This window comes from Gopherus flavomarginatus (genome assembly GCF_025201925.1).
Source record: "Gopherus flavomarginatus isolate rGopFla2 chromosome 1 unlocalized genomic scaffold, rGopFla2.mat.asm SUPER_1_unloc_1, whole genome shotgun sequence".
Taxonomy (NCBI): Eukaryota; Metazoa; Chordata; order Testudines; family Testudinidae; genus Gopherus; species Gopherus flavomarginatus.
The window spans coordinates 153,517-162,950 of record NW_026114596.1 but is presented as its reverse complement, the minus strand read 5'-3'; the positions used below and the strand labels follow the sequence as shown (position 1 = coordinate 162,950).

The following is a 9,434-nucleotide window of genomic DNA, read 5'->3' as shown; positions in this document are numbered from 1 at the left end:
GATGATTCCGTATGGACCCTACTGGGTGCCGTTTACCATCCCCCATAGTTACCAGTGGACTAGAAAGAAGTTCATGTGACCTGAGTGCATCATCCTGCTTCTTTCCAAATACAGCACAGAAAGGTTTGCTGAACGTTTCTGCCTTGTCTGCACCACTGTTAAGAATGTTACCACCTTCATCTAGTAAAGGCCTGTACTGTTATTAGAATTTCCTTTGCTTCTAATATACTAAAAAATCTTGTTATTATTTTCCTCAGCCCTGCTAGCCACAGATTTGTCTTTGGTGCCATTTCCATCTCTTATCCATTTTCTATCATTTATAACTAATCATTTCTATCGTTTGCTATCCACTTTCCCTGCTTTAGAAACACTGATGGACGATCTCCTCCTATCAATGGCCGGGGATTGACATCCATGCTCATCCTCCTTGAACTCTTTGAATTATGTGACACTGTTGCAAATTAGATACTTTTGTCTAACCTACTAGGCAACAGGAGTCCAGAGGGATGCACTAAAATGGTCTGAATCCTTCTTGGAGAGATGCACCCAATTAGTGGTCATGGGAAACTGCACCTCCAGCACTAGACCGCTCCCTTGTAGACTCCCACATGGATCAGTTCTCTCTCTGGGCTTCTCAGCATCTCCATGCAGCCTCTGTGTGGGGAACTGGTCACACAACATGGACTCAAATGCCAGCAGTATGCAGGTGACACCAATCTCCTCCTATCCATCCTGTACGACCAAACCATTATCACCAAGATGGCCCAGGTCTTGGACAGAACAGCTGGGTGAAGCTGAATCCAAGCAAGACAGAGGTGATGCTGGTGGGCAGAGCAAAGTATTTTGAAGGGTTGATAGACACACTGAAGCCTCCTTTGGCTGAAGGTTCACACCCACACCTGGGCAATTCAGTCCATAGACGAGGAGTGTTCTTGGATTCCTTGCTGACGTTGAGCTTTCTCATACCAGCATCTGTGAGCAGTGCTTTCTACCTTGCCCAATTTACCAGGAGGCTCTGTCCCATCCTGGTGGATAATGACCTGGCCTCAGTTCTATGGGTGTTCATCACCTCCTCTGTGGACTGCAGCCATGAGTAAGGGGACTGTTGTCCCTTACTAAACCTTAGTCGGGGGTTGGTTGGCCATTTCCCAGTACCAAAAGAAAGGGCTGATGGGAAATCAGGAAGCTAAGACTGACAGTCTCCGGGGCAATTGAGACCAATGTTCCAGGTCAGCCGGACTGATGGGTAGGCGGGCTGAGGAGGGAATGAAGAGGCCAGGGGTCCCATCCATAGGGTGAGCTCTTCCTAGGGTTGTCACCTGCCCACGGTCCCTTCTTGCTCTATTCAGCTTTTCAGTGCACCCAGCTCTGGACTGCTCCAGCTTCAGGTCCACTCTGCCTCAGCACTGCTGCTCCTGCTTTGCCTCCAGTATATATCCCTGGGCTGCTTCTCCGGCCTCTCTGGTGCTGGTTGCTGCAGCTCCGCTCCCAGCACTGCTCTGGCCACGGTCCCAAGTCCTGAAATATATAAGAAGTTAGCAATTTTCTGCTGGTCTTTCTCACCAAACCCAGCTGCTTGCATGACTTGCCCTTAGTGAATCCATGTCGACTGTTCCTGATCACCTTCCTCTCCTCCAAGTGCTTCAAAATGGTTTCCTTGAGGACCTGCTCCATGATTTTTCTAGGGACTGAGGTGAAGCTGGCCAGTCTGTGGTTCCCCAGGTTCTCCTTCTTCCCTTTTTAAAAGACGGGCACTAGATTAGCCTTTTTCCAGTCGTCTGGGACCTCCCCCGATTGCCGTGAGTTTTCCAGGATAATGGCCAATGGCTCTGCGATCACATCCGCCAACTCCCTCAGCACCCTCGGATGTGTTAAATCTGGACGCATGGACTTGTGCATGTCAAGCTTTTCCAAATAGTCCTTAACCTGTTCTTTCACCCCTGAGGGCTCCTCCCCATACTGTGTTGCCCAGAGCAGCAGCCTGGGAGCTGACCTTGTCTGTGAAGACTGAGGCAAAAAAACCATTGAATATTTCAGCTTTTTGCACATCATCTGTCACTAGGTTTCCTCCCTCATTCAGTAAGGGGCCCACACTGTCCATGACCTTCTTCTTGTTGCTAACATACCTGTAAAAACCCTTCTTGTTAACCTTCATAGCCCTTGCTAGCTGCATTTCCAGTTCTGTTTTGACCTGGATTAGGGACTGGATTAGTGTTTGCACTGGATTTGTTCTCTCCTGCTTGGTTCATTCCCTCCCATGTGGAATTGAAATCGAATGTTCCAGGCTGAGTCAGTGTGTTCAGGAGTGGCCTGGCTGGAGGGCATTTGGATTCCCACGGCTGAGCACTCTGCCTGCTCATCTGGCTAATCAGGAGTATTTCTCCAGTGTGGAGCACAGGGCTGTGGGGAACAACAACGGATCCATTCTGGAGATGGAACAAAGGAAACCAACAAGGACCTGAAACTCTTGGGCAATACAGCAGACTCCGGGAAGAGATTCAGGCAGAGTTTTGAGATATATCTATGCAAGCAGCTGTGTGTGGCGAAAAAGAGCAGCAGAGAATTGCAATCTTCTTAAACAGTGCAGGACTTGGGACAGTGGGTGACTTTACTAGCCTGCAACTCAGGCTTTGTCTGCACTGGCACGTTTGTCGGAAAAACTTTTCTCTGCCAGGGTTGTGAAAAAAACACAGACCTGACCGAGAAAAGTTTCACTGACCAAAGTGCCTGTGTGCACAGGCCCATGTTGGTGGGAGACGCTCTCCAGCCACAACAGTTCCTGCCGCACAGGGGTGGTTTAATTATGATGGCAGGGAGCTCTATCCTGCCAGCGTAGAGCGGCTACACAGCAGACCTTGCAGCAAGCAGCTATAGCAGTACATTTGTGCTGCTGTGAGGTGTGTAGTGCAGACATAGCCCCAGTGAGGCAGAGGGAGCAGGTTATTACACTTTACAGGATGTGAAGAGCCTTGTGTAGCACAAAAGACCAGAACATTCGAAAGGGGAAAGTTTCACCTTAGGGCGTCACAGACACCCAACATCACAATCTTTGCATTGGATACTGTATAATCATATAATAAGGGTGTCAAATATCAGGAGGCAGCTGTGTTAGTTTGTATATACGAAAACAACAAGGAGTCCAGTGGCCCTTTAAAGACTAAGATTTATTTGGTCATAAGCTTTTGTGGGTAAAAAACCTCACTTGTACAGATGCATCTGTAGAAATGAGGTTTTTTACCCATGAAATCTTATGCCCAAATAAACCTGTTAGTCTTTAAGGTGCCACCAGACTCCTTGTTGTGATTAGGAGGATGAACATGGGTGTGCAGCGTGTTCCCCCAAGTTACAGCCCATCATACTGCGTTGGCAGGTTACTGAGTGAGAGCGGTAGTGGAGTCCCGGGGTTCGCACCTCACAGGAGCAGGGAGCTCACCAACTGCAGCTAGTTCTGAAAACCTCAGGTTCACTTTGAGAGGATTACAAAGGCTTCGGATCCCTCTTCCAGCCTTTCCTCTGCATCCCACCCAATGAACAGCCCCTGCCAGATCAGGAGTCCATTTCCCTCTTGGTGTGACAGAGAGACCATGCTTCTGGCAGGGAAGTCAGGATGTCTGGGTTCTGTCTATCATCCTGCCACCCAATCTCTATGACCTTGGCAATATAACATCTCCCTGTACCTCAGTTTACCTATCTGTTTAATGCGGCTGGGTAATAGTGACTATCCTTTATTATGTGTTTTGAACATCCATCAATGAAAGGTGCTGCACAGTATGATGAGAGTTAATAGTGAGAATTACTCTGATCCTTAGCAACAGCACCGTGTACTGCACAAAGATCTGGTGTCTCCTCTCAGGCATCTTTCTACAGATCTCTCTGTCTGCTATCTACCCACCCCGCCTGAGACTTTACAGGGTATCAGACCCGACTGAGTTCTAAGCATTATCCCTATCAGTTGTAAATATCCACAAATGCACAGAGCAGCCAATTCCCCTCTGACTCAGCACAGAGCCCCAGAGTTCTCATCTCCCTTTGGGAACGTCCCTTAATTACTGTTTACTCCTATTGTTGGATAAAGAGCACAGTAGCGCAGACAGGCTTGTCTCCAGCCTGTTGACATTCAGGTGCCACTTCTCTGCTAGAGGCCAAGAAAACCCCCCTGGGATTGCACAGAGCTATATTATAATTGGAGCACAACCTCTGTCAGCTCTCGGTGTGGGATGTTGCTGCAGATGCTGGAGCGAGAGAGGTGTGGTACTCGGCTACCTGAGGGGGATTCCTTGGGAAGACGCTTCCGTCTCAATATTCACAGGTACCATCTCTTGCTGAGGAGCTGACCTGCTAAACAAACCCAGTGCAATGTGGGCATGACTGGATCAATAATAGGTCTCTGGTCCTTTTTGCTCTGCACAGCCAGTAAAGATCCACGAGCTCTCGCCACAGGGGATGAGTTTGCCTCAGTATCATGGGCTAAAATGTCCCTCTTTGCTGGGCCCTCCTGGACTGATGGCCTCCAACCCTAAGGTTACTGCATTTCAGTCTCACAGTAGATCCTTCAGGATGTACAATAAAAGGCCAAATTCCGAGTCCCTGTCCCATAATTTATCAGGCCCCATTGATGCAAAATTCTCCTTGGAGTAGGAACTGAGTTAAAGCCTCAGCAGCCAGCTGTGTATTAATGCAGAGAGATTGTCACTTCCTCCTCTTGCATTTCAGGGCTCTGGTTGTTAAGGGCTGGTGGGGATGTTACCTGACTATTATCTCCATGGAGCTGCTTAGGCTCACCACTCAAACAATTATACACATTTTTCAACATGGGCAACACATCTTGTCTCCTAGCTTCATTTAAGAAGTCGGCTCAAACGTTATGCCAGAAACACACAAAAAAATTCAGCTGGAAACAGACAAACAACATGTGAAATTTCAGTCCAGAAGCTGAAAGTTTAACAAACTGAAAAGAAGGTTTCTAATGGAAGGTGTCAGACAGCCTTAACTAACGGCGATGCCACCAGCACCCCCTACAATGTCCAATCCATTAGTGAATCCCATTCAGCCTAACTCTTTGCTCCAGCAACATCTGTGGTAAGGAGTTTCACAGACCAAATATGGATATGAAAAAAAAAACACTTTTTTCAGAGTTATATATTCACACTTCCAATAGAATTCAATGTTCCCTTTCCCTTGCTCACTGTTGTAAGACAGAGTAAATATAAATGCCTGACCCACTTTTATTATCGATAGATTTATAGGGTATCAGGCTAGAAGGGACTGTTTGATCATCCAGTTTGAATTCCTGTATAACATGGGGCATTAAATTTCACCTAGTTACGCCTGTGTTGAGCCTAATAACTTGTGTTTGACTAAAGCCTGGTCTACGCCTGGATTTTATGTCAGAGAATCCTAGAGCCACAGGGGGAGAAGGAACCGCGAGGGCTAGCTAATCTAACCCCCTGCCAAGATGCAGAATTTGTTGTGCACAAACCATCCAGGACAGATGACTGTCCAGCCTTCTTTAGAAAACCTGCAGTAAAGGAGCCTCCAGGATTTCCCCAGGTGTCTGTTCCATTGGCTTCCTGTTCCTACATTTAGGAAGTTTATCCTGACTTTTAATCTAAATCTGTTTTGCTGTAGTTTGAACCCATGGCCTCTTGCCCTGCCCTTTGTGGTAAGAGTGAACAACTGTTCTCCATCTTTTTTATGGCAGCCTTTCCAGTATCCGATGACCACTATCATGTCCTCCTCAATCTCCTCTTTTCCAAACTAAACATACCCATTTCCTTCAACATTCGCACATATGATCTCTGGTCATTTCCAGATTCTCTATATCCTTCTTAGACATTTGCAACTAAAATTAGACACAGTACTCCCTTGATTTGCATGCTACAACTCCATAAATTATATTTCCTTTTTTTTTTGCAACACAAACAGCAAAAAAAGTCCACACCCCTGAGAGATTTAACTATATCAACCTCACCTCAATATAGTTGTCACTGGGCTCAATGGATGAAGTTTTCTATCTACTTAGCTACCACCTCTTGGAGAGGTGGATTACCTACACTGACACGAGAACCCCTGTCATGGGTGAAAGCAGTGTCTACACTGAAGCAGTAATGCAGAGCCACTGTAGCATTTAAAGTATAGACAAGCCCTTAAGCAGATTTTCCAGAAAAACTTCCAGTCTGGCTCTACAGACATGGAGAATTGGAGAATCCATCACTTCCCTTTGCTCTTTCCTCCAAACGTTAATCACCCTCAGGAGTAAAAATGTGACTCTTATTTCCAGCTGCTATTTGTCTGGCTTCATCTTCCAGTTATTAGGCCTTGCTCTGCCTTTCTGCCCTAGATTTCGGAGCCAGTTATTTGTTTGTGTCTCTCTATATATGGATATATTGCATTTTCCCCCTAACTGCTGCCTTCACTTTCCACTGAACAGAATTTTTAGCCAAAGCTGTGTACACTCTTAACGGTGGTATTGTGGCTTCTTAGCTATCTAATAAAGTCGTCGTAAAGAACACCCAATTGTCATTCACATTGTTCTCTCAACATTTCTCCTCCCAGTCCGTTTTGCTGACAATATGCTTCAGCTTTGGGGAATTAGCTCTTGTGAAACAAAAAGTGTCCATAGATATTACTGGTTGGAAACTTTTCTCTGTTTGTCCATTTGAATGTGATCAGTTCCATTCTTTGTTTCCCTCTCCTCTATTATAAGCCCCGTTCTTTGCCTCTTTTCTAAACTAAACAATCCCAGACTTTTCAGTCCACATATGGCAGCCTCCCCCATTCTCATAGTCTGCCTTGGAAATCCCCTCTTCATTTGCTATATCCTTTATGTAGACTGCATGACCAAAATGGAGCACATATCCAGAGCAGGTTATCCTCCATCCCATTCCTTAGGCATCCAAACATTGTCTTTGTTTTGGCCACTGCTGTGAATGAGCCAAGCTCCTATCAGTGATGCCCAGGTCTTTCCCCTGAGATGTGCTCTAGTTGGGATGTTTCCCTCTGGTACATATTTAGTCAAAGGTTTGGTATTTTTCCACTCTTAGATTTTGAGCAACCAAGTGAATGGGGAACTCCGTTCAGCATGGACTCTCTAGCCTGGCTTTCATTGCATTAAGGGACAGTGACGGATAACCAATAGCCAGACTAGTGTTTCCTGCTGATGCCTATTAAGGTTTCCAGCAGCACAACATGTAGAAATTATTGTTTCACAGAGCAACATAAAATATGGAATTGGCATTAGTAAGGTCATTTTTTCATAATTCATTTATCTGAATTTTTAACATGTCATATTTCAGTGTGTCAGGAGAGGACAATCTGCTTCACTCGTAACAACCACCTCTGGTAGTACACATAATATTTCATATTAACTTTGTCTCTCCATCCAGGCATTTGCAATGCGACCATCACCGTAGACACTGATCACATACAGTAAATCAGGGAAATATATGGTAAATGCAGGAGACACAGTTCTGCCTCAGATTTGGACATCTTCTCCACTATTCCATGTCATATTCCAACACAACCGACTTCACCAACCCCTCCACCTTCATCCTGCTGGGCATTCCTGGCCTGGAGGCAGCGCATACCTGGCTCTCCATTCCCTTCTGTGCAATATACGTCATAGCCATCTTGGGGAACTCCATCATATTGTTCATTGTTTAGAGGGAGAGGAGTCGCCATATGCCCATGTACTATTTCCTCTGCATGCTGGCAGTCACCGACCTGGTCCTGTCCACCTCCATCCTGGCAAAAACGCTGAGCATCTTCTGGTTCAATTCCAGGGAGATCAATGTCAGTGCCTGCCTCACCCAGATGTTCTTCATTCACTGCTGCTCAATGATTGAATCTGGGATTTTAGTGTCCAGGGCTTTTGATCGCTATATGGCCATCTGTGATCCCCTGAGATATTCCACTATCCTAACAAACTCTGTGGTGGCCCAGATTGGCCTGGCTGTGGTGCTGCGAGGTTCCATGCTCACACTATGCTTTCCCTTCATAGCGAGAAGGTGGCCATATTGTACAACTAACATCATCCCCCACTTGTACTGTCACCTGATAGCCGTGGAGACGCTGGCCTGTGCCGACATCCGCATTAGTAGTTACTACAGCCTCTTTGTGGTATTGCCTGTTTTTGGTCTGGATGTGTTTTTTATAACTATGTCCTATACCCAGATCCTCAGGGCCATCTTCAGCCTCCCCACAAAGGATGCCCGGTTGAAGACTTTTGGGACCTGCAGCTCCCACCTCTTTGTCATTTTAGCCATTTATTTACCTGGTCTCTTCTCCTTTCTCATACACTGGTTTGGCTACAATGTCCCCCTGCATTTCCACATTCACATGGCCAACATGTCCCTCCTGGTGCCCCCCATGTTAAATCCTATCATCTATGGAGTGAGGACCAAAGAGATTTGGGTCAGGCTGCTCCAGCTTATTACTCATCAAAGGATCTAAACATTTTCTCCTTGGGCTCGGGCTCTAAATATGAGCACAGCTGACTGTTGATTTGGTGCTGGGACCCTCTTTTCTGAATCACTGATTGAGCAGTCAAAAGACATTAAATCGTTTCCTGACCTTACTGTGCTGTGTCAGCCTGACAACCTGGGGAACTGGTCTGTGTACAGCTCATTGGGTGGCCACCTTTCTAATTGCTGGTAACTGCGCCCGTGAAGCCCCTCCTCTTACTCCACCTCTTCAGCCACGGGTACACCCCTGCTCTGCTTCTTCTGCCCAAGATCCCACCTCTGTCCGTCACTCCTCTCCTCCCCTCCCCGGTCACTCATATGAGCATTTCCACTTCTCTCCCCACACCCTCAGCTGCAAGGGAGACATTTCAGATGTTCTTAGGGTGCACCTACTTTGACCATGATTCCAGGGGCTTCTGGGGCTCTTGAAAACTCTTGGGTTTTGGCAGATAACTTAGCAGTTAGCTGACGGGAGCACAGTATCTAATTCCTATCTAAAAAAAAGAAAGAGAAATAAATGTTAGACCCACTCAACTCTAATACTGAAGTGTTCTGACATCTTGTGGCAAGTCGCTTAATGGACACTGGTTATGTTTAAAATTTTAATGTATATTAATACTTTGTTACTAGCTCCACAGAGAGAGAGAGAGAGAGAGAGAGAGAGAAAGAGAGAGAGAGAGAGAGAGAGGCCCCATCAGGACTCCTGGATTCTATATGAGTTTAGGAGGGAATTGGGGTCTAGTAGGTTATGGCAGGCAACAGATACATCTGGGGTCTGTATAAGAACATGAAAGTTGCTATACTGGATAAGACCAGTGGTCCATCTAGTCCAGTATTCTGTCTTCCAACAGTGGCCAATGCCAAGCGCTTGGGAAGGAATGAACAGAACAGGATAATTGTTACGGTTCCCCACTCTGAACTTTGGGGTACAAATGTAGGAACCCACATGAAAGACCACCTAATTTTATATTC

General features: G+C 46.2%; 1 pseudogene; it reads left to right on the top strand.

The window, feature by feature from the left end:
- The first annotated feature begins 7,503 nt into the window (after nucleotides 1–7,503).
- On the top strand, nucleotides 7,504–8,451 carry LOC127040825 (olfactory receptor 52B2-like; annotated as a pseudogene).
- Nucleotides 8,452–9,434: the final 983 nt, after the last annotated feature.